Here is a 24,449-nt window from a genome sequence, read left to right as displayed (position 1 = left end):
TTCTTAGGACTGGCTAAATGGTTGTGACCAAAATACTGACAGAAAGATGGATAGTGAAGGCCAGGCTTATGAGGCCTTAGACGGAAACAAGTAATCTATTGGAAAATGGAATAAAGGTTATTCTTGTTATGCCTTAGCAAAAGTCTTGGCTGCATTGTGTCCATGCCTTAAAGATTTGTTGAAGGTTAAACTTAAGAGTGGTGAGCTCGGATATCTGGCAGAAGAAACTTCTAAGCAGCAAAACATTCAAGAAGTGGTGTGGCTGCTTCCAAAAACCTCCAATCATATATGAGCATAAAAATGACTTAAAGTTGGAACTTATAATTGAAAAGGAAGCAGAGCATAAAATTTGAAAAATTCAAATTTTCTCTGCCACAGCTTGCTAGAGAGATTAGCTTGACTAAAAGGGAGACAAGTGCTAATATTCAAGATAATGGGAGAAAGTCCTCAGATGCATTTCAGAAATATTGGAGACAGTTCCTCCCATCACAGACCCAGATACCTAGAAGGAAAGAATGGTTTAGGGGGCCAGGCACAAGGTACTGCTGCCCTGTGCCACCTCAAAATGCTGCTCTCAGAATCTGAGCAGCTCCAGCCTGGGCTCAAAGAGCCTCAGATACAGTATGGGCTACTGGTCCAGAGAATGTAAGCTGTAAGTTTTTGTGGCTTCCACATGGAGTTGGGTCTGCAGGTGTACAAAATGCAAGAGTGAAGGAAGCTTGCTAGATTCTACCTAGATTGAGGATGTTTCAGAAGGCCTAGGTGCCTAGGGAGAAGGCTCCTGCAAGGGCAGAGACCCCACAGAGAGCCTCTACAAAGGAAGTGCCAAAAGGAAATTTAGATTGGAGCGACCACACAAAGCCCCATCAGGGCACTGTCTACTGAGCTGTAAGAAGTGGACTGCCACCCTCCAGACTCGAGAATGGTAGAGCCATGGACAGCTTGTACCCTGAGCCTGGAAAAGCTACAGGCATTGAACACCAACCCATGAAAGAAGCCACATGGACTGCATCCAGCAAAGCTGCAGGGGTGGAGCTTCCCAAGACCTTGGTAACCCACCGCTTGCATCAGTGTATGCAGAATATGAGACATAGACCTTTTTAATCTATTGAGGCCCACAATGGATTATAGGTATTGATCGACTTACGACCTATGCAACTTGCGACCGTTCGACTTTACGACCACAATCACTAGCCACGACTGCTCCACGTCTGGCAGCGCAAACGTTGCTCAGCTGGGCATATGACAGTGTGGACCAGCTTCTGGCAGCACTACCATCTCCGCCTGCACCATTTCAACCATTATCCCAGACTCGGTATAGCAATTTGTGTTCTGTACATGTTTATATATTTTGATATGTTTTGCAATTGGGAAAATGTTTCCTATGGTATTTTTTACACCTGTATTTTGTATTTTTGTATGCACCTGTATTTTCTAATTGTGTATGTTTTGCAAATATTAAACCAGTTGTACTGGTAATGCAGTGTTTTACTTAAACCTGACGAATGTAAAAATAAGAAACAAAATGGTGTAGAGATGATAAAAATGGCATAAAATGAACAAAGAAAACTATGATATATAACAATAATGAAAGAAAATTATGATAAAATATGACTTAAAGATTTTTATAACATCATTTCACAGTACTGTACATATAGCCTACTCAACTTACGACCAAATCGTGTTATGACCGGCCTGTTGGAACCAATCGTAGTCGTAAGTCAAGCACTAGCTGTAGATGTTCACCTGCCTGCATTGGTGTTGGTGGATTTTCCTTACTTCATCTACTGATCTGAATGCCAATCTCTTTAAAATAAAACCCTCATAGATACATCTGGAAATGTTTTACCAGCTATATGGGCATACCTTAGCCCAGTCAAAGTGGCAAATAAAATTAATGATCACATACAAAAGTGTTTCTTTCAGTCACGTAATGCGATCTCCTTTGTCATTTGACAGCCTACAATTCAAATACTTGGCATAGTATGGGATATCGTAATGTTTGTGTATATACTATTTATATTTTAAATTTATTCCATAGCCTGTTCATTTGCAAGTGATGTTTCAAAGCTACTGACATGTTGTGTGCCTTATTAAACATTCTCTAAATGGAAATGTGCTTGAGGACTAGATTTTTCTTGTTTTTTCACAATGTACAAGGGAATAAAATATTGTGTTTTTTCAGAAAGTATTTTATTTCTACATTCTAATATTTCATATTATATTCCAAGAGAATTTAAGGATATTTTAAAGTACTAAATAATTCTAATGAAAAATTAATGGTTAATTTTGCTGAAATAATTCTCTCATGAAGAACAATGATATTAACATGCATTAAATCTGCTATATTCTGTCTCCATCCACTTCCTTTATTATTCAAAATATAGATCCAATCTATATGAAATAACATAGGGCAGGACCCAAGAGAAAGTAAAGTTTGTCTTAAAAATATCAAGTTGAAGACAAATGAAAATGCTGTGCTAGAAAACTCAACATGAGCAAACTCCATGATATGTCATCTTGCTATCAAGTGTTATTATTAGCTGTTATATTACATAGGTGTTAGGAATAATTTAAATTTGAGAATGTCCACTAAAAATAAACAAATAAATCATTATGTTCCAATAAAATCTTCAATTATAAGTTGGTTATGTTGCCTTCACTTTCTAATTTTTCAAGAATTTTTAAATACAGTAATTCTTTTAGAACTATAAAGAAAATTACTAAAAAAATAATGCTTATTTTTCTCCAGGAATATTGGTCATACTTTCTATTTGGTCACATATAAATCATGTAAAGATCTAGTTCCCCTTGAATGAATCAACAATATCTGATAAATGCCCAAAGAGAGCAATTTGCTCACTGTACCTACACTTCAAGATAGGTAGAATAGAATCTAGAGAATATTAAAGACTTCATAAATGTTAAATGCTCTACTGAGGAATTACAGATGCAACTGTCTATATATAAAATACAGTAAAGATGTATACAATAATTAGTTTTGTAATATTTAAAAGGATTTGAGGAGTGATTTGTTCATTTAGGTGGTTAACTTTTGGAAGTTAGGAAATATCTTTTTTTAATCTATATGCATACTTCTCAGACATTGCCTTGAACATCTAAATAAGAATGAGAGTAGCGTTATTAAGCTTAAGCAAATATAAATTTCCTCTGTTTTTCACATGCTGAGGATGTAATTTATTTGATTATTTTTATAAAGATAATATATTTTTGTCCAGATGCAGAACTTATTACTCAAGTCATTTAAGATAAAGATAATTGCAAATCAACATAACTATTTTAATTTTACTAATGTCTGAAATTCTCATTTCACCATTAAAATAATTGTATTACTTTTGTAATGAGAAAGAATTGCTTTTGATCAATAAAATAAATTACTGCTTTTTAAAATTATATCTCATTCAACAATTTATGATTGAAAAATAAGGATAGCTAATGTACTTAACCTTCCTTACCCAAAAGGAAAATTTTAATTCCAAGGTGTTATTGATATAAACTATCTGAATGTTTCTGCTTGTTTTTAAAAAGAAAGAATTCCCAGAGACTATCTCTTGTAATGCCTAATACAAAACATAGGAGGTCAGATTTTTTACTATAGATATCTTTGTTAAGCATTTCTGGGACAATAAATATGTTCATATTCAAAAACTTCTTCCCAACATATTAGTATGTTACCTTAATGCTGAGACAATTTATAACAAAGATTCTCCTTGTTAAATTAATAAAGTTAAAATCAAAAGGATTTAAGCTCTAGAAATATTTGCCACAGGCTATACACAACTCTTTCCCCTTTTGTGTTTTTGCATTGTGATTTAAAAATTTGATATATGCAATTCCAAGTTAAAAATATGATAGGACACTTATTTTTAAGTCAGATAAAAATACTTAAAAGTGTCTTTTCCTCTTATAATTTGTTTTATTCATTAGTAACACATGATAAATTTTACAAATGCAAGTTACAAATTTGAGTGAAATTTTGAGTTTTTTTTTTTAAACAAATCTTTGACAATGAAAAAGTTTTAGACAAATCTTTGACAACTATTTGCTGGGTCAAATTTCTGTTAAGCTGTTTCTCAACATATTGTTTTATTCCAGTAGGTATTTTATAAACATATTAGACTATTTTGTCAATGAGAAAACTAGCTAAATATTTTGAACATCTTGCTGACATTTGAAAGTAATTTTTACTTGGAGATATGAAGTTTATCTCAAAAAATACTGTATATCACATATATTTATATGTGTATATTATACATATGTATATACACACACACCTTAATGTGTGGAAAAGATAATATTACTCAGAAAATAATGTTGACCTTGATATTTTAGCCCAACAATATAGATTTGACCACTCATAAACTTTGTAAAGTTTTTTGTTTCTTTTGTAAGAAGAAAAAGTTTTTGCTTGAGTTTGGCTTTTTGATAAATTTTTTCTCTAACAAAGGTATTAAATTATTTTACTTTTTTATTTTTTTAATCTGATTTGTCTTTTTATAGTCTATTTTTAAAATATTTTATCTTTTATTTTGCATTCAGAAGTACATGTACAAGATTGTTATATAGGTAAACTCATGACTTGGGGGTTTGGTATACAGATTATTTTGTCACCTGGATATCAAGTCTAGTACTCATTAGTTATTTTTCCTGATCCCCTCTCTCTTCCCACCCTTCCACATCTGATAGGCCACAGGGTGTGTTGTTCCCATTTATGTGTCCATGTGTTCTCATCATTTAGCTTCAACTTGTAAGTGAGAACTGTATTTGATTTTCTGTTCCTGCATTAGTTTGTAAGGATAATGGCCTCCAGTTCCATCCATGTTCCTGCAAAGGACATGGTCTCGTTCTTTTTTATGGCTACATAGTATTTCATGGGGTATGTGTACCACATTTTCTTCATCTACTCTATTGTTGATGGACACTTAGGTTGATTCCATGTCTTTGCTGTTATGAACAGTGCTACAATAAACATCGTTGTGCATGTGTCTTTATGATAGAACAATTTATATTCTTTTGGGTATATACCCTGTGGTGAGATTGCTTGGTCAAATGGTAGTTCTTGTTTTAGGTCTTTCAGGAATTGCCACACTGCTTTCTACTGCTTTCTACACCAACAGTGTATAAGTGTTCCATTTCTCCACAATCTCATCAGCATCTTTTATTTTTATTTTTTTGCTTTTTAGTAATTCAGTCAGAATGGCTATTCTGATATGTAATATGATATGTCATTGTGGTTTTGATTTTCTTTCCTCTAATGATTAGTGATATTGTGGAGATTTTTTTCATATTCTTGTTGGCCGTGTGTATGTCTTCTTTTGAAAAGTGTATGTTTATGTCTTTTGCTCAGTTTTTAATGGTGGTGTTTGTTTTTTGCTTGTACATTTGTCTAAGTTACTTACAGATTCTGGATATTAGACCATTGTCAGATGTGTAGTTAAACCATTTTAACTTATAGATGGCAGAGTTGATTTTAGCCCATAAAAAAGCTACAGTAAAATGTTTAATATCATGCTTTCATTTTCAGATTTTCTATACTTGAAACTACTTGTTCCACTGTAAAATGTGATCCTTTATGAATTTTATATTGATTGATTCAATATAAAATTCTATGTTTACATTGCCATGCCATGTCTAACAATAAGGTCCACTTGTAAGTAGGTTTGTTTGTTACTGGTAACAATAATCTAACACAATTTTGATATATTTAGGTTAAAAAATTAAATATAACTTTGTTTTCCCATTGTAGAAAAATTTTTAAATTAATATTAATCTGGATTTGTGAATGCCTCTATTAAAATATAATCAGAAGCAGTTGTTAGATTTCCAATAAATAACTGGTTTGCTGAACAGTTACAATTCACAGGAAGTATTTACAAAGGAATTTTATAATGTCTCCCATATCCTTTATTATTTTTTTTAGTTGGAGTTCTTTTCTTGCCCATTGAAAACTCAATGTAATGATTTTATAATAACTCTTAAGTCATAAAATGCCCTATAAGTCATTTTTAGTTGCCAAATATTCTCAGTTGGGATAATAATAAATCTAACCTAGTAAGAAGCAAGTATTCAGACTTCAAGGTAGGTCGATGGGCCAGCTATATGTGTGTATTAATCTCCTATTGCTACATAACAAATTACCATAAATTTAGCAGCTTTACACAATACTCATTTATCATCTCACAGTTTTGTAGGTTGGATGTCTGGGCTGGTTCAACTGGGTTCTATTCTTAGACTTTCACATGGCTAAAATCAAAGTGTTGGCCAAGCTGTGATCTAATTTTAGGGCTCTGGAGAAGAGTTCACCTCCAAGTCCATTCAAATTGGTAGATTTCATTTTCTTACAGCTGCAGAACTGAGATTCCTGTTTTCTTGCTGGTTGTCACCTGAGGGTCACTCTCAGCCATCAGAGGCTGCTCCATCCACCTGGCCCTCTCCATCTCAGCAAAGAAGAATTCCTTCTCTAGACTATTTCTCATATTTTTAAACTTTCTCTTCCCTGCTAGCTGAAGAAACTCTGCATTTAAAGAATTCATGTGATTGCACTAGGCCCACCCAGATAACCTGCCTATTTAAGGGTAACTGGTTAGTATCCTTAATTACATCTGCAAAATCCCTGTAATATAACATAATCACAGGAGTAACTCCATGGGCTGAAGGTCATGGGAGCCACTTTAGAACTCTGCAATTGTACTGCTGAAGGTCAGCAGTGGGTAAGGAGAGCACAACAGGTATCTCTGCTTTCCACTGCCATCCCTAAGCTTTCTATTTATGTTTCTGATCTCTCTGCCATGGGGCAGCATGGGGTACTGGAGAGAGGAAGATGGCAAACAAACAAGAAAGGAAGTGAAAATGTTCTTAATTGTTACTGTTATAAACTGTTTTTTCACTATGTGTTTGACAATTGTTTCAAGCTAAGCCTTTCTAGTGAGCACCTTCAAAGAGTTTTAGATATCCCTTAATATTGGGGAAGAACCTTTTGCCTGTAATTCCTCAATAAGGTAATACATTTTCCTCCCTGGGAATCCAGAGATAACTTAAAATTTCCTCTGCTGAGGGTACTTTACTCCTAGACTTCTCTCTCACTGATATAATACCATTGGGATTTATCCTCTTTTTACATGTGAGTTTATATCTGGCCTACATAGGAGAGTTGGCATAGGAAGACCCTCCTATATTATTTGTTCTGACAGACTTTTAGAGGGCAGGCCATTGTCTAGGCAGCCACTTACGTAGCTTGTTTATCAGCTGTCAAGTAGTCTGTCTCTTACCTTTTTATGTCTTAAGATTTGTCAGACAATAGTGTACTCTACTGTGGCTTTTAACTTCTGAAAACTTATGTAAGTCTCCAGGTGGGCTTTTTGAAGATTCCCCTTTATCAGTTGAGATGATAAAGAGATCGTTCTCTTTACATCCTTTTGCAGCTGTGATAGTGAGGTTTAGAACAGAGCTCTCAGAGAAATCTGCTTCAAAAATCTTCTATTAATCTCTATTCTCAACATTTTTATACCTTCAGTGTGTATGAAGGACTTGATTTCTGCTTCTCCACATCTATTTTAAAAAATTGGTACCTTGTTATGAGATGTACTGCCTTGGGTTCTGAGCTGATTCTCCCAGTTTTTAATCCCCTTGGAGTATTCACTGTGTTCCCGGCATTATTCTACATACTTTATATGTTTTATCTAATCAAATATTCACAACAACCCATTGATAGTGTAAATTTAATATCCCTGTTTTGTAGATCAGGAGACTAAGGTATAGAAAGGTTAAGTGATATCAATATTCTCTATCCAAAGGCCATGAGGGACACTTCTATGTTTGACTGAATTGGGTTTATTATTCATTGGGATGAGAGACAACATATACTATGGGGAACCATAGATTGTTTCAGCAAAAGGACATTAGAAGAATATGTTATAGAATTTGTGTTTTAGTTGAGAAATTTGGGAGGTAGTCTAAGAAAGCAGAAATTGTTCTAGATTGAATGCTGCCAAAAAGCAATATATCTTAATAAACCTTATGTTTTAGAAGGGCAGACTAGAGTGAAGATAAATATGTAATTAATAAAGAAGTAGATCAGGTATAGTAGCTCATACCTGTAAATCTAGTATTTTAGTCGTGTATTCCCAGCTACTTAGGGTGTTGAGGCAGGAGGATCTCTGAGTCAGGAGTTCAAGGCTGCAGTAAGCTGTGATTGAGACACTTCACTCCAGCCTGGGCGACAGAACAGAAACCTATCTCAAAAAGAGAAAGAGATAGAAAGAGAGACAGAAACAGACAGACAGACAGACAGACACACACACACACACACACACACACACACACAGAGAGAGAGAGAGAGAGAGAGAGAGAGAGAGAGAGGAGAGAGAGAGAGAAGTAGCAGCTGCTTATTTTAGCCAAAAGATGAGTATTTGGTATGTTATAGGTGGCAAGCTGGCCTTGCTTTTGTCTGTGCTTAGACAACATTATGAAATGACCTTGCCTGTCTCGTTTTATCACACTCATTGATAACATATCAGAGGGTTGCATTCTGTGCAAATCTGCCATAGGGAAATTATGTGGCCAACTGAACATGCCAGGCCAGCTTCCAAATGCCAGATTCAGCTTCCCTCCTGTCCTTCTTTTCCTTCTCATGACTTGCTTAATATTACAGAGCTATTAAGGAGTACAACTGGGAATCAAACCCCAATAGTCTGTCTCCAGGATCCATATTATAATGACTATACTAACAGTTTTTTTTATTAGTAAGTTCACATTTACTGTATTAACTTTTACTGTAAAGATAGGCATATTATCACTGTATATGGCACCTGATACACATTGTCAGATACCACATAAACACATTTATCTTCCAATACCAATGTTTTATTAAAATAATAAGGTCAAGAGTAACACTCAAGTTAATCCCATGACTTTCCCGGGCTCTGCATGCATAAAGAAATCATTGTGACAGAAAAATATCAACTATATACTAAAGCATAGCTTGCCAGAACAAATCCTGTATGTATGAATGCCAGAAACTGAGGACACATTTAATATTCATATTTTATGCAAACTTGTCAATCATTTCCTTTTCAAGCACAAGTTTATTTTGGAATTCAGATAGGAACTGACACATCATAGACAACCATAATACAAATTATTTTGATTGCAAACATTAATAAACTTTGTTTTTTCAAGACAATTACCGCGCTTTAAGATCAATCTTAGTACCAGCTTATGCAAAAACAAATTTTTTTTTAAACCCTGAACAGGTTAAGATAATAGCCAACTATACTTTTCTCAGTTGAAACTATTCCAAAAGAACTGTACATTTCAGTGATATAAATCAGATCAAGAAAGACAGATCTCAGTTTAGTTCTTGAAATATAATTCACAAAGTAAGACATTTGTTATTCTAAAGAGGTCCTCTAAACTGGCTTTTATTCTGGTATAATTTCTAAAACCTCATTAAGAGGGAGGGAAGAAAATTAGTCTCACCAAAAGTGCTCTGCTTTTTAGTAGCCATCAGATTTAGATCTTCTTTATGTAATTCAGAAATTCATCTTTTTCCTTTTGGTAACCACATTTTTTCTGCTGTTCTTCCAACTGTTGTCCCAATTTCTTTTCCTGAAGAAATGTCCACTTTTCTGATGGCACGGCCACGTAAAGGAAATGGAGGATTGTACCACTGATGTATTCCCTTGGTACTTCCGTAGTTCACGTACGCAAGTAGTTGTATCAGGTTCCGTAGAATCTATAATGAAGTCTTGATAGGGTTTCAATGGTTCTGAACTGTCTGGTGCTTTAATTAAGTCTTTCTTATTTTTTAACTATAAATAAGCCAAGGTTTTATTCTTCTTTTGCGATCTTCAACCTCAAATCTAATTTTTTGACATCATCTTGTACTTTGAGTAACGAGGCCAAAAGTGTCATTGGCTTTGGTGAAAAAACTTCAACATTTTTACTGACTTTGTCAAATTCTTCTAAACTTGCATTAGCAGGTAAACCCATAAAGGAGTCACATCAAGATCATAGATAAGGTGAATCAAATGATTTACATGGTTACCAAAAAGAATTTTTTCAGTTCCACCCAAATCCTCTCTCCTGATATTTTAGCCGAGTCTTCTGCATTTTCTGCAATTGCTTCCTAAGTCTCAGTATCATGATCACCATGTTTGTCTACAATTCTTTCATAAAACTTGAAGTATCTTAAATTTCTAAGATAATCCTCTTGTATTTTCTGTTAGCATGTCCAAAAATCTAGCTTTCTTATTTTTAAAATCTTCATACCCATTAAAGTAGTTAAACAAAGTGCCATCAAAACCTAAAAACATAGAATTTATAGTGAGATCTCTGTATTCAGCATCTTACTCTCAGTCAGTTGTGAGTCCCACCTCAGCATATCTTCCATCAGTGGTGACATCAATACATAGTGTAGTAATCTCAAAATTTTCTTCATGAAGCCTGGCAATAATCGTTCCTTGCTTTTCTCCTTTGTTGTTTATCATCCAACATCCCCTTAAGTTTCATCTTTTAAAATTCATTATCCTTTGTAGTTATTTTATTCTATATATTTTAACCATAATTGTCTAAATTTTGGCTAGACTTTGACTAGCTACGTTGATATAGTTAACAAACCCTGAACTCAAGTGTAACATTTGGTTTCTTAGGTCAATTCTACCATTCCCCACATTCTGTTTGAGTCATCTATGTTCTTTTTTTTGTGATTGAAGAGTTACAATGTATATTTATGCTGTGTTTTATACTTATTTATATAATTACCTCTGCTCATGCTCTTTATTTTTCATGTGGAACTGAATTAACACATACTGTCCTTCTTTTTCAGTCTGAAGATCTTATTTCTTGTAGATCAACTCTGCAAGTGACAAGTTCTCTCAGTCATTATCTGGAAACATCTTAATTTCTTTTTTATGTTTGAAGATCAGTTTTGTTAGATTTATAATTCTTGGCTGACAGTCTTTCTGTCAGAACTTTGAACATGTTATTCCTCCTTCTGACCTCTATGGTTTCCAATGAAAAGTTCCTGTTAATACCATGGAATAGCATTTGTGAATGATTTGTTACTTTCCTAGTGCTGCTTTCAAGATTTTATTTTTGATTTTTGACAATTTATGACGTGTCCTGTTGCAGATATCTTTTAGTTTATCCTTCTTGTAGTTTTCACTGAGGTTATTAAATGTATACATTGATGTTTCCCATCAAATGCTAGTTTTCTATTATTATTTCTGGTTCCTCACTAGATAAATAATAAATATAATATTTATTCACAATCCACTGATTTCCAAACTTCTTCAGAACCTCTGGATTGATTTTCTGTTTTAGAGTCACCATAAACACAGTCTCCAAGATTAAGTTCTCAAAAGATTATAATAGGTAGAAAAGAATCTATGTTGTTATAATCATTGATGACATTGAAATTCAATATAGTAATGGTTTTTTGGTTACCTGATACTTTATTTGTCCACAAATAAGTGGCCTCTTTTATTTTCTGATGCTCTTACCTATCAACAATTATTAAAATTCTTAAACTTTTATGTGGCAAAGTTTTTAATAATTAGGTTCAATCACCTCACATATGGCAAATTTTCAGATGTATAGAATAAATTTATTTTTGTATATAAACTATGATTCCTTTTTATAGATGGTATAAGCCATGATATTTTCATGTTTTGTGGGCTTCCAGGAAGAGCAATGTCAACTTTGTATATAATTGTGGTATACCTAGGTAAACTTGTGATTATTTTCTTCCTTTTTCTGCCTCTTACATTTGTTACATTAACTAATTTTAATTACATACTTATATCATATTGTTTATTTTAGTAGTTAGATTATAACTTTTAAAAATTATGACTATATCAAGTATTTGGATGGATGAATTCTTCCAGTAATAAATAAAGGCAGAGTTTACATATTTTTAAATTGAAAGTTATGGGTTTAATTATTGGCTCATATTTTTGTCTCAAGAAAAATAGCAAATGTTATTGAAGAGTAGGTTTTTCTAAAAATGATTATTAATGACCAGTGTTGCTTCTATTGACCCAGAATTATAGGGGTATTAGTTTAATGGTGAGGCCACCAACCAGTTAGGTAATACTGAAATATATTGTTGATCTTGACTTCAAGTAACATAATTTGCAGGGATGCTAGGCAGACTTTTTTTAAAGGCATTATTGTAAGGAGAGCCCTTGATACATTTCTCATTTATCTAAACATGCAGCATTTTGTTACCAATAATTAGTTCAGTTGTAATTCTTAACATTCACAGGTTTGATTTTATACTCTTGTAATTATGATGCCTTAAATGTAACTATTTTTCAGCAAGAACTTTAGATGACAGTTATGTAAAGTTATAGGTTATATGTCTTCACTTAGAAAATACTTTATATGCTCCAAAATTCTAATTGACTGTAGATGAAAGAAAATTAAAATAAATGTTGGCTTACAGGAAATTACCAATTCATGCTGGAGAGCCTAACTGGTTTAGTAAATAATATTAGTCAGATACTAAGTTCAAAAAAACCAAATCTTATATGAAAAAAAAAAAAACCCTGTATTTTTAGGATAAATTTATAAATAATTTCAGGCCACGTTTCTGTGTAAACCTTAAAGCCTGGACAAATGTCATTTTATAAACTTGTTATCACATTGTATTTCCTAATGAATTTTAATATTTGTATTGCAAAACTTTGCTTAACTATTAGAAACTACAACAGTTTCCATCTGATGAATTCAGTGTTACAGCTACTGGTAATTCCAACTAGGCTTTTATAGTATAAACATTTCTCTCTTTTGGTTGTTTATATTATTTGGTAAAACTAATCCCCTAAAAAATTCCTTAAAAAATAATTCATAAAAAATAAAATCAGAATGTAGGCAGTAATTTGCTCCATCAACATGTAAATGTCAGCTACTTCCAGTAATGTAGCATAACCATTGAAATACAATCTTCATAGTGAATATTTACTGTGCACCTCATCTGTCTTTTACTGTTCAATAGTGGTTTTCTTGGGTATTTCTGGTATCAAATCCTGGTAGATTGCTAAATTTTGATTTTCACTAATTTTTTAGGAAGGCTTTAATAAAATAAAATGTTTCCTAAGAAATTTGATAAAATATACAGAGTTATGCACAAATGATAAAAAGTACCGCATTTAGGATGTAGTTCCTTAAACCAAGATCCTAATAAGAACAACTTTAGTATAACAGATATTACTGAGGATTTTCATTTTCACTGCCAATCTTTACATACCCAAAAGGGTTCTAGACTTGTATGCCTTATATGGAAGAAATTAGTTAGAAACTAAACAACCCCCACTTTTCTCCTTGTTGGTATAGACGCAGGTTAAATTTCCTAGCCCCTCTTGCGGTTAGGTTTGGAGCCTTATAACTGGCTCTGGTTAGTAGATTAGAGGGAACATATTATTGCCTGGCCATGAAATCTATGATTTTCCATGATCTTACTTACTGTCTGGAAGTCAAGTACTTCAAAATAGCAGAATCACATGATGGTGAGAACCTAGACCTTGGGATTTTTTTCTTGGATGGAATTGCTCAGAAAAATAGCATAGCTAGAAACATCTGTGTTGGACTTTGTGTAAGTGACAAACATTTGTTGAATTAAGCAACCTAGATTTTAGTTTGTTATAGCAACTACCAAGTGCTACACTGAGTCATGCAACTGGCAAAAATGCAAGGTTTTCTGAGATGTTCTCAAAAAAGTAATAATTTCTGAAATAGAACATAAAATAAGTATGCTTTTAGTGATTATTCTTTTGTCCTTAACACTTAGAAATCTTCCACTGAGAAATAATTACACAGTACATTTAGAAATGAAAATATATGTGCATAAAGTATACACTATTGTATCTAAGTTAAAATATGTTTTTGAATAATATAAGAACATATGTACAAGAGATGGCAGAAACATAAATTCAGCTCTTAGTTTTTTAATTAATGCACTTTTGTAATCCGCTGACAACATTGTTTTTAAAAACAGCTGATAGTTTAGTTACAGATTTCCAGGAACTTAACAAATGTCATAGGGTAAGCTATGTGGTGTCGATTAACACAGAGAGAGGTAAGTAGAATTTAGCACATTTGAAAGAGAAAGCAAAAAGTTAGACAAACAAATACTTAAAATTAACCTCCATAGACTATATTAGATAAATGCCCAACAAGTGTTAACAGAACAAGGCCTAGAAATATCTGTAGCTAGGGTTATCGGTGCATTTACTGAGAAAGTTTACAATGGCCATCTTTTCCAAAAGCAAAGCATTCCTTGTAAGTTTTTATAGTAAGTTTGAGTATCACACAGATTCTGTTTTCTTAAGATAGCATAGGAACTGAATCAAGGTTATTATATTAGAATATTGGCATAGAAACTATTCCAAAGCTTTAAAGAAATGAATGAAATTCATTATATCCTGCAAGACAAACTTTCATCTCTTATTTTTAAAATGTCTGCACAAATGAAATTCTACAAACTTACTTATAGTTACCTTATAGGAGAAATTAAATTTGAGTTCAAAGGAATACTGAATTCCTTCCCTAATACCTTCCTAAAATGCTTTGGAAAATATATTCAAGATCCCATGTGTGTCTTTTTTCAGGCCTTAGATCCATTCAGAATATGTTGATAAAAGAGAAATAGATCTCTTGCTGGAGGAATTGTACTTTCTGCCATAAAAACTTAATAGGTTAATATTTAATTATGTTGATTGGTGAATTTAAAAATTATGTGATATTAAGGATTATAGCATCAAATAAAAGCAAAGATGAATTTTTTAGTTCAAAGATTTGGCAGCATACTCTATCATTTACTGTACATTGTGACTGTAAGGAAAATATAGGTAAGTTCCTAGTTCACATTGCTTTAATGCATTACCATGGGCTGACTGGCTTAAACAAGAAACACTTATTTATTTATTTAACGGCCTTATTTTCCAGAACTTTTTATTATGAGTTTTCAAATATACAGAAAGGTTTAAAAATAATAAAATGAACTGCGTACCCACCTAGATTTAAAAACCAACATTTTACCATTTTTTTTAACCAAACATTGGAAAGTAACTTACAGACATGACATTTCATCTCTAAATACTTAAGCATGCATCTCATAAAAATCACGACAGTCTTTTACAGAACCACAATACAATTACATACTTTAAAAAAAGGACAGTAATTCCCTAATATCTGAAGACCTAGCCTATGTTTAGATTTTCTTTGTTGATCCAGTCAGTTTTCACAAATAGTATTTGGTTGTTATGTTTGTTTCATCTACCTAGAACAGTCCCCACTTTGGTTTTTCCTCTTTTTTTAAATTGCATTTTAGGTTTTGGGGCACATGTGAAGAACATGCAAGATTGTTGCATGGTACACACATGGCAGCATGATTTGCTCCCTTCCTCCCCTTCACCTATATCTGGCATTTCTCAAACGCTATCTCTCCCCAACTCCCCACCCCCGGCTGTCCCTCCCCTATTTCCCCCCAACAGACCCCAGTGTGTGATGCTCCCCTCCCTTTGTCCATGTGTTCTCATTGTTCAACACTCGCCTATAAGTCAGAACATGCGGTGTTTGATTTTCTGTTCTTGTGTCAGTTTGCTGAGAATGATGGTTTCCAGGTTCAAAATTTAAGAAACATTTATTTTCTTATAGTTTTGGAGGGTAAGAAATGAAAAGATCAAGTCCCTGGCTGATCTGATGTCTGGTGAGGATACATTCTTGGTTTGCAAACATAGCTGTCTTCTCCTTGTATTCTCAAGTGGCTGAGAAAAGAAAGCAAGCTCTTACACAAGTACTAATTTGGGAGGGCTCCGCCCTCAGCACCTAATTACCTGCCAAAAGAAACCTCCTAATAGCATCATATTAGAGGTTAGGATTTCAACCTACGAATTTTTGAGGGACATAAACATTTAGCCCATGGCACATGCTAATATTTTTAACAGTAAAAACAAGCTTAAAAATAATTATCTTCTAAAAATATTCAGACAGATGTGAAACCACATATTAACATACCTGGCATGCATTTGACATATGTGGTGATAGAGTTGTATATTTGGCTACTTTCATAGAAATCTTCACATTAATAATTTTAATAGCTAAGGTAGCAATTATTTACTATATTAAAGTGTTTTTCTGCATTATTTCATTTAATCTTAAAGAAAATCTTTGTTAAGCTTATTAAACCTATTTTATAGGTAAGGCAACAAAAGCTTATAAAGCATAAGTAACTTGCACAAATACATAGAAATTTGCAAGTGTTGGAGCCAGAATTCAGACCCAATTCGGTCCGAGTCCCATGCTTTTCCTCAGACTTCTTATATTATCGATTAAAAATCAGAACCTTAGAAAAAGTAAATAATTTATTTCAGGACAAATATTTAACCACTATTAGAGCACATCTTGGAACCCAACTATCCGGGCTCATATACAATGCTAAGTGTTGATTTTTTTGTTTAATTTATGTGTAAATATCCATGATGAATAGATCTTGATGACTAGAGAATTACATTTGTTTTTGATGAAAAAACAAAAGGAAAAACATGAGGAAATAATATAATGGTCATAAAACTCTATCAATTAATGAGGAAATATTATTTCACCATCAGAATATCTGCAAAATTTTTTAAAGCACATTTATAATATTTGTAAGATTACATTGAGTGAATCTGATTGTTTTATGTATAAAGAATGAAATAATTTTCTAAAAAATAAGTTGAATTGGAGTTAAGGAAACACAGGTGAAATGCATTATCTAAAACTTAGTAGCAAACCCTAAGAAAAATTCTGAGTAAAAGGAAAACACATAAAAAATACTTAAATGTGACCAAATGATTTACCAGAAACCAATTAGAAATAGCTACTAAGTGGTAACATCTAGATTAGGACAAAAATGTCTGAAATCATCCATTGGTACCACCTGGGAGGTTTTAAATAATGCAAGACAACAGCATAAAATAGTAGGGAGAAACATTGAAAAAGGAACCAAATATCTGTGTTTGCTTATTATAATTATATACACAAACAAGAGTATTTATACAATTACTAGCCAAAAGATTAATATAATTTAATTTGTGCTAATATTTTAGTGTAAAATGTCAAATGTTAAGATAGAAATACAAAATTTAATAGCTTCTCTAGCTAAATAGTATACAGTTAGAAATGGAAATAATAATAAATAGTTGAAAATAAGAGTATTTTTGGCACCCTTGTTGAATATCAATTGATTATATACGCATAGATTTATTTCTGTTTTTTACATTGTGTTCTATTACTGTATATGATTGTCTTTATGCGATACCATACAGCTTTGATTATGAAGTTTTGTAAGGTATTTTGAAAGCAGGTGTTGTGATGACGCCAACTTCATTCTTCTTTCTCCAGATGATTTGGCTATTTGTAATCCCTTATGGTTCCATATGAAATGTAAATATCTTTTGTCTATTTCTGAAAACAAAACAAAACAAAAAACAAAACACCAGCAGGATTTTAATACAAGTTTTATTAAATTTGTAGATCTAATTGGGTAATAGGGACATTTTAACAATATTGTCTTCCAATCTGTGAACATGAGATGTCTTTTCATTTATTTTTGCCTTCTTTAGTTTCTTTAATCATTTTTTGTAGTTTTCAGTAAACAAGTGTTTTACCTCCGTAGCTAACTTTATACTAAGTATTTTATTGTTTCTTAGTGCTGTTGTAAATGGGATGTCTTTACTAATTTAAGCTCTACAAAAATAGCCTTGGGAAAATTGGATATCCACATTTAAAAATAAATTGGACCCGTATCTTACACCATACTTAATAATCAGCTAAAAATGGATTAAAGACATAAATATAAGAATTGTAACTGTAAAACTCTTAGAATACATAGGGGAAAATATTTTCACATTTGTCTTGGCAATGACTTCATGGATATGACACCAACATCACAAGCAACATAAACAAAAATAAACCAGTGGGGACTACATCAAACTAAACAATGTTTGCACAACAAAGGAGCAAATTGCCAGTGCAAAGGCAACCTATGGGAGAAAATATTTGCAAACCTTTCGTCTGATAAAGGGTTAATCTCCAAAATATATTAGAAACTCTAACAATTCAATAGCTAAAAATCACCCAATTTAAAAATAGGATAAAAAATGGGAGCACAAAATGGTATAGCCACTGTGGAAAACAATATGAAAGTCCCTTAAACAATTAAAAGTAGAACCATATAAGCTAGCAAGCCCATTTCTGGGTATTTTCTAAAAGAATTTAAATTGGAATCTCAAAGAGATACTAGCAGTACCATGTTCATTGCAGCATTATGCATGATAGCCAATACGTGGGAAATCTATTGACAGATAAATGGATTAAAAATATGTGCCTAAAATGGAGTGCTATTCAGCCTTAAAAAGGAAATTCTGCAACGTATAATGGCATAGATGAGCCTTGAGGACATTATGCTACATGAAATAGACCTGTTAAAGAATGCCAAATCCTGAGCACTAATATGAAGTATCTAAAATGGTCAAATTTATAGAATTAAAAAGCAGAATGGTGGTTATGAAGGTAGAGGAATGGGAAATGAGAACCTCCTAATCTACGGGCATAAAGTTTCACTTAGACACGATGAGTAAGTTCTATGGATCTGCTGTGCAACATTCTACCTATAGTCAACAAGATTGTATTGTACACTTAAAAATTTGTGTTGAGGGTATATCTCATGTTAATTGTTCTTACCATGATAATATAACATTTTAAAAAATAAGTAGAAAAATGACAACCACAGAGAGTCAGAGTCTATATTAAAAAAAAACTGTAAAAGTTGTATTAAAGAACATAAAACAAATAAATATAGAAATATAATTTATCATTTGTAGAAGAAAATGTCACTTTTTCTTCTTCTTTTTTTTTTTTTTCGAGACGGAGTTTCGCTCTTGTTACCCAGGCTGGAGTGCAATGGCGCGATCTCGGCTCACCGCAACCTCCACCTCCTGGGCTCAGGCAATTCTCCTGCCTCAGCCTCCTGAGTAGCTGGGATTACAGGCACGCACCACCACGCCCAGCTAGTTTTTTGTATTTTTAGTAGAGACGGGGTTTCACCATGTTGACCAGGATGGTCTCGATCTCTCGACCTCGTGATCCACCCGCCTCGGCCTCCCAAAGTGCTGGGATTACAGGCTTGAGCCACCGCACCCGGCCCGCAAATGTCACTTTTTCTAAAATGTGCATAGAATTTAATACAGCTCTGTTCAGCATTTCGACATTTCCTGTGTACTTTCAGCTAACTGGTTAGATAGAAAACAGGTAAGACGATTTATTTTCATTCATATGAAATAATAAATACCAACACTTTAGAAAAAATAATTAAAATATCAGCAAGAAACATAATATTACTACAAAAAACATAATTTGACTAGTTGAGAGGATCAAATCAATTCATATAATTATAGGATTTTCCTTGTGGACAAATGATCACTCTCAAATATCATTAGAGGGGTGTAAAATGTTACATTCTTCCTAGAATAAGCTATGACAGTATTATTTTTTCTTTTAAAATGTAAACCCCTTAACTCAGCAATGTAATTTCAGGTTTCTATTCTACAGGAAAATAATTATTGAAAAATGAATATTTATTACATAACTTCTTGTTTGTTTGCTTTTTGAAGTGCTCTAGAACTAGAAAAAGCCTCAGTGAACATCAATTAAGAAAGTATTGACTAAGTAATGGAATAATTGCATTCTTGAATACTATCAAACTACCAGCAATGAGTTTGGTCTATTGTGACTACTTATCCTTATTTCCCCAGGGAAGTTCCAGTTTAAAATTGCCTTCCAAACACAGCTTTTAATAGCAGTCTTTCCTGGTTTGGATAATAAAATATAGTTATCATTGTTAGATTTATATCTGTTGTTACAAAGGTATTTTTCCAGTGTTTCAGTATACATATAAAGTAGATGTAAACAAAAAATAAAAGTCATATGTAAATGTTTTATGACCATGCACAAAAGGGTGGAAATATACTCATCAGATTGTCATTTTCGATTTTTCAGGGTTTGGATTGAGGACCACATGTGCCTTTGGGGATTAAAAAATAATCTATAAAGAATATTTAAAAGGCAAAATACATTGAATACCTGTCTTGGTTCTAAACTTACTTGAGACCTTTCAAAGACCTTGTGCTTTTTTCATTTTTTAAAAATATTCCATTTTGTAATAAAGTTTTCATTTCCTTAATGTGATTATATTACAAAGAATATCAGTTAATTTAAAAAATAAAATGGAAATACTACTAATTTCAGAAATTATTACAAATGCCTCATAGTGTAATAGGGTTCCAGTGTATCTTTTCATTAGACCCATAATCTTATACCTGGTGCCATGCCCATTTGATAGTCCTTAGTAAGGGGAGAAAACATGCATTTATTCAATACCAAGCATGTGCCTGACACAATGTTAGGTGCTCTAAAAGTGCTCGTCACTATTTTAGAGATAAACAAGTAAGGCTTTATGCAGTTTAATTTTTCTGTCATCCCCACATGGAGGAAATACAGCGTCAGTGTTCAAACTGAGGTCTGTCTAGGCCTTTCCGCTTTAACATACTGCTGCCCATGCATTTGCGGTTCTATTATTTTTCATTCTTCCACTATTAATGTGTTTCTTTCTACTAGCATTGAAAGCGTTGCACTACAGGAATTGTTTTCATTGGCGTGGCAATTCTCAAGTAAAAAATTAACCTGTGTTTAGAATTATGTCACATTTCTCAACATTGCCAAATGCGTGAGAAACTATACATGGAAACAAGTTGTATTAGCTTTGTCTTAAGAAACTGTGACCTAAGGTTAGAAAAGATAAATGACTTGTCCAGCAGCACGTTCCACATCATGTAGAGTTAAAAATAGAATTGTGAACAAGTTAAATTCTTTTTGGCTTTTTAGTTTAGAATGCTATTTATAAGATACCAGGGATTCTCTGATTTTAGATAATGGCTATCTAAATTTTATTGCTTGACAGGACTGGTCACGATTATAAGACATCAGTATTTTTGACTTGTTGCAAATAAGATTTTACAAAGGCTTATTCAATTAAGAATGAGTTATGTTAGTCTGCCTTCAAAATCATTTTACATGTCCTTTATAGTAGACATACTGATGGAATAATAAAAAATATTGAACATAAAAGGACAAGAAAAGTTTTAACTATGTATTATTTGTATGCACCATTATCTAATGGACTCCTGCTAGAATTTATCTGTAGCCATTAGATTTTTTTTAAATACATGCTTCATCTTTCCAGACATGTATTGAATATTCCATATGTGACAGGCACTGCTCTAAGAACTGAGAATAAAATAGTGAACATAACTAAATTATTGTTTTCATGAAACTTACATTATATTGAGAGATCATACTTAAAAATATATATGATGATATTTTATGATAGATATTATATGTCAGACAGTGATAAGTGTTCTGAAGAAAAACAGCAGATCAGAAATTAAAGTTGATGGAGAGATGATATTTTAAATTAAGGGATCAAGGTAGATCTCAGTTAGAATGTTGACTCTGTATTTTCTCCATGTAGGAATGATAGAAAAATTAAACTGTGTAAGTCCTTAGTTCTTTAGTTGTGAAAGACTACAAACTCTTTTAGCGCACCTAACATTGTGTCAGACACATGGTAGGTATTAAATAAATATATGTTTTTTTTCCTACTTACTAAGAACTATTAAATGGGCATGGCTCCAGGTATAAGATCAGTGGTCTAATAATATGACATTATACCTGAGACCTGAAGGAAGTGAAAGGTCTATAGATAGGACAATAGAGGTAAAGTGAACAGAAAGAGTATAACATATATGAGGTGGATCATGCATGGGGTGATTGATGATAAGTTAGGTATAGTTGAAATGAGTGAGTGAGAGGGGACATTTAAGGTATGAAATCAGAGTGATTTGGGAAAAATAAATGTGGGACCATAGAACCTTGGTAAGGACTTTAGATTTAATTCTGAGTGAAATAGAAAGGCATTGTGGGTTTGTAAGCAGAGGAGTGAGATGATCTGACTTAAGTTTTCAAAGAATCACTTGGGTTCTAGATGCAAAATAGATTTTGGGGACAAGGACTGAAGTGAGATCATTTGGGAGGGCATTTAAAAGTCCATACAAAAGATAATGATGGTATATTCCCTGAATTGACCTACAGATTCAAAACCCCAGCTTGTTTATTTTTAGAAAACAACAGACTAATCCTAAAATTCATATGAAAACACAAGAGGTTCAGAGTTGACAGAATAATCTCAAAAGAGAACAAAGTTGACAGACCTTCACTTCCCGATTTCAAAACATACAACAAAGCTGTATGGTATTGGCAAAAAGTTAGACATATGTAACAATGGAATATAATTGAATGTCCAGAAATAAAAACTTATATTTATGGCTAGTTGATTTTTTTTGTCAGATTGCTGAGATAATTCAATGGGGGAAAGAAAAATCTTTTCAACAAATGATGCTGGGATCATGGGATAATGGAAGACTAAAGCTGGATCCACATTTTGCACAAAAATTAACTCTAAATAGGTCATAGAGATCATAGACTTAAATGTAAGAACTAAAACTGTACAACTCTGAGAAGAAAATTTAGAAGTAAATCTTTGTGGCCATGGATGAAGCAAACCCTTTTCAGACACAAAACCTGAACCAAAAATGAAAAAAAAAAATAATAAAATAGATAAATTGGCCTTCATAAAAATTAAAAACTTTTGTGCTACAAATGACACTATCAAGAAAGTGACGTGAATCCACAGAATTTGAGAAAATTGCAGATAATTTCTATGACAAGGACTTTGTACCCAGAATATAAAAGAACCACAATAATGTAATTTAAAATTAATGAAGGGCAGGAATAGACCTTTCTCAAAAGAAGAATGGCTGATAAGCACAGAAAAAGGTACTCACTATCACTAGTTATTAGGAAGATGAAAATCAGAACAGCAGTGAGATAACATTTCATACCTAATATAACATATAGACAATAACAAGTGTTATCAAAGATGTGAAAAAATGGGTGCTTTCATACAAAGTTTGTGGAAATGTGAAGTGGTACAGCCACTTTGGAAAACAACCTGGCAGTTTCTCACAAGTTCAACATATAATCACTATTTACCAAGCATTTCTACCCCTCGGTGTTTATCCAAGAGAATGGAAAACATATGTCCATGCAAAATCTTATACATAAATTAAAGTTCATAACAGCACTATTCATAATAGCCAAAAGGCAGAAACAGCTAAAAAGTTCAACAAATAAAAAGATAGATAAAAATGGTATATGCATACTCTAGAATATTCAGCAATAAAAAGGAATGAAGTCCTGATACGTGAAATAACCTGATGAACCTTGAAAACCTTATGCTAAGTGAAAGAAGCTGGAAACAAAAGATCCCATATTGTATGATTTCATTTATATGAAATGCAAAGAAGAGTCAAATTTATAGAACCAGAAAATAGATTAGTGGTTGCTAGGCGTGAGGAAGAGGGTGGGGAGGAATGAAGAGTGACCTCTAAAGCGTATGTTTCTTTTGGGGGTGACAAAAACATTTCAAATTAGATTCTGGTGAGGATTGCACCAATCTGTGGATATCATAAAAAAAATTGTGCACTTCCAAATGGGTAAACTGTGTGGTATATAAATTATACCCCAATAAAGCAGTTAATATTTTTTTTCTAAGAGGTGATGACGTCTGGAACTAGCTTGGGAATATTGAAGGTGATGGGAAGTCTGATTCTAGATACATCAAGGTAAACCATGACATGGCTATTTTAAATATTTTTAAAATAGTTATAACATTTAACTATTTAAAAACATTTATTTTTTATTACAAGACAATTTCAAGTGATTTTACTTAACATTTTGAAGATTTATCTAGCGGTTTTTGATGTTAGGGCTGTGTGATGACTCCTAAGACTTAGGGCAGAGGAATTATAAATATGAGGATGTCATTTACTGGAACCTAAAAAATTGAAAGTGGATTAATTTTGTGAATGGAATCAAGAGATTGTTTTTAGGCATGTTAGCTCTACAGAGACTAGAATATTACCAAGTAGAAGTTCAAATAAGCAGGGAGACAACAGTTTTCTGTTTAGAAGAAAGTGATGGAAATAATTTGCTCTGACAGGACTCAAGCATCGGTCACACTGTGACTAGACAATGTTTCTTGCTCTTTTGGTAATAGTCAACCTCCAGAAACAGTACATCTGTGCCATCAATTACATAAAATGTGACCAAGTCATCTTAATTCCTTAATAGAGAAATAAAGACCAGGAATTGAAAGTAGACATAAGCACTAAATCATTATTAGTCATTGTATTTTATTCAACACGAGTTCACTTTTTTATATAGCATCTCCTCCATAATCAGGAGTAGGTTTTGGGAATTGCAAAGAA

General features: G+C 32.9%; 1 protein-coding gene and 1 pseudogene across 1 annotated transcript in view; one reads left to right on the top strand and one right to left on the bottom strand.

The window, feature by feature from the left end:
- CNBD1 (cyclic nucleotide binding domain containing 1) overlaps window positions 1-24,449 on the top strand; it is a 472,954-nt gene that overhangs the window by 404,791 nt on the left and 43,714 nt on the right.
- Window positions 5,764-10,683, bottom strand: LOC141581399 (CCA tRNA nucleotidyltransferase 1, mitochondrial pseudogene; annotated as a pseudogene).

The sequence above is a fragment of the Saimiri boliviensis genome, chromosome 15, assembly GCF_048565385.1.
Source record: "Saimiri boliviensis isolate mSaiBol1 chromosome 15, mSaiBol1.pri, whole genome shotgun sequence".
In the NCBI taxonomy this organism is placed as follows: Eukaryota; Metazoa; Chordata; class Mammalia; order Primates; family Cebidae; genus Saimiri; species Saimiri boliviensis.
The sequence above is the reverse complement of the archived record's forward strand: the minus strand, read 5'-3'. Positions and strand labels throughout refer to the sequence as shown.